The 2,500-nt window shown below is 33.1% G+C and overlaps 1 protein-coding gene across 4 annotated transcripts in view; it reads left to right on the top strand.

The window, feature by feature from the left end:
- LOC122252592 (stromal membrane-associated protein 1) overlaps positions 1–2,500 on the top strand; it is a 24,567-nt gene that overhangs the window by 3,939 nt on the left and 18,128 nt on the right. The gene's annotated exons all lie outside the window — the stretch shown is intronic.

The following is a 2,500-nucleotide window of genomic DNA, read 5'->3' as shown; positions in this document are numbered from 1 at the left end:
TTAAGATAGATACACTCACTACATTTATTAGGATCTCTGACTTTGACAGAATTGTAAACAAATATTGCACCACTTCACTTAACTCAGTAGACATAGGGAACATGATTTTTTTTTCTCTTATTTTAGTTATTGTGAAAAAATTAAGTATCTCCGTTTTTTCCATTTTTAGTTGAATTGCAGTTTCACTTGCCATGATTTTGTTTGTGTATGTTGATAAAGATTATGAGTGGAATCCGTATATAGAATAAAATATACTCTCAACAAGAGATTTCTTTAAGGGAAAGAACCACTATATTCCTTCCATTTGACAGTTAGAATAGGAACATTAATACTTGAATTTAATAGGTAGATATGTTAATATCTTATCAGTCTTTCCAAAACAAAGAATGGCAAACAGTTTCTGAACTACCTGGTGTTAGTACGCCTTCTTCATTTCTGAAGATTTAGGCACAACTTTCCCCAACCTGTGATTACATTGTGTATCTGGAAAACATTCATGGGTTGGGATCACTTTCATAATACATTTTTCATGCTAAAATTACACTGATTGCTAATTAGTATCACAGTGTTATTGTAACATATATAGATTCATATATCATACCATAAGTCTTGAAAATGATCGAATGCACAAAACATCTTAACCCATTGGTTGCGGTTTTAATAAAATATGTATACAGTCATGTGGCAGGTTTATGTTGTATGGCACCGTGCCATCCATGTTTACAACTGATGCTGCCTTGACAGCAAATCATGCCATCCACTATCAGTGGTTAAGATGCCCACCCCAGGCTGCTTGTACATCTTAAGATGTGGCCTGTCATAGAAGGGTTAATAAAAATGTTTGAAATAGATGGAACCATTTAGAATAATATGAGTGTCTCTATGAAAGGGATTACTAAGGAAACCATTATGAAGGAGATTTCACAAGTTAGCTCACTGCATCTCCTTCATATTCAAGATGCAATGAGAAAGAGTTTTATGCAAGTTGTCCTTCGCTTTAAAAATGTAAAGAAAATCTTTCAGGCAGAAATATTTATAGCCACAGGCTAGTTAAATGGCAGTTTCTTTCACAAGTTTCTAAAATTATGAAAATATTCATTGTTTTATTGTTATACATCAATATTTAATCTGATTTTATCTGATTTTATTCTCTTGCTTCTTATTTTTGTATGGACCCATACTATGATGTATTTTGACAAATAATATATATAGTTAATGTTTAAAAATTAAACTCACTGAAATGTTTTTTTGTTTTTTTTTAGATTGTTTTTTTTTTGTGCATCACAATAATCATAAGGATTTGTTTAATTGCAATTGGTTTCAAGAAATGCTATAGGACAAACAGTACATTTTGTCTTTTGCCAGGCTTGCTATTCATGAATAAACTATACTTAAAGTGATTTTGAAGTGACATGTACAATGGTAATCAGAGCTCTTTAATATAAGCTTCACAATACTTTCCACCTTAATTTTATATTCCTTCAATTCTGATAAGTATAGTGAATAATGAAATTAATGTAGTTGTGGAAAGTGGAAAAAAAATCATGAGGAACCAATCTCATATTTAGAAAAGCAGTTGTCCTAGTCTAGAACCAAAGTAATGTATTATTTCCCTCTACTTTGTGCTGCCATGTCACCTCTTACCTTCATTTGACCTCACACCTTTATCTGGTTCAAGATACTCAAGGGACCTGACTCCTATAGATACACACCTCTGTCTCCCTCTCTTGCTTCAAATCAATAGTACATATTGTGTGCATAAGATCATGGTTATATAGATAAAACAGGTACACAGAAATATATACTTAGTTACCTGCTTTCATTCATTAGAAAGTACAAATAATTTGCATATGTGTAGGTAAAGTTGAATATAAATATACATAGATATATATACAAATATTCAAACATGTTATATTTATGCAAATGCAGTTTTTTGGTTATTTGAGGTCTGGTCCAAATCATATAACAATCAGTGGTATCCTAGATGGAAATGTCAGCTTAGTTGACTTTGAGCAACCGTAGCAGTTGCATGATTGTGTCAAAAAAACAGGGAAGGCAAAAATAAACAAAAAGTCTGCCCCAGCAACACTTTAAATACCCATCACCCACCCCTTCCCAGATAATTCTCTTGTTGCGAGACAAGACTTACTCGAATGTAGAACCTGGATGCAGAGCCTATGTAAAACGAGGGATACATGCCAGACCTTTTGGACAGATAGAAGATTTTCCATTTGTTAAAGGCTTTAACTTCTGGTATCTTGAGATTTTTTATGAAAAAGAAAAGAAGGGAAGGTGATTAAAAGAAAGCCCAGAGCACAATCAGCAGGCTCAGGTGAACGGAATGGGTGGTTTATCTGGAGGAAAACGATAGAGAGACCATGTTGTAGATGCATAGTTTTCTTAGTGGAGATTAAATAGTTATATACAATAGATGGTATCTTTTCCTCAATAGAAGGTAAAGAAGGTATCCATTCTCACAAGGACAGTTCATAAGGGTGGC

The sequence above is a fragment of the Penaeus japonicus genome, unplaced genomic scaffold (genome assembly GCF_977035675.1).
Source record: "Penaeus japonicus unplaced genomic scaffold, GWHDUDI00000001_assembly GWHDUDI00000015, whole genome shotgun sequence".
In the NCBI taxonomy this organism is placed as follows: Eukaryota; Metazoa; Arthropoda; class Malacostraca; order Decapoda; family Penaeidae; genus Penaeus; species Penaeus japonicus.
This window is presented reverse-complemented; position numbering and strand designations above follow the sequence as displayed.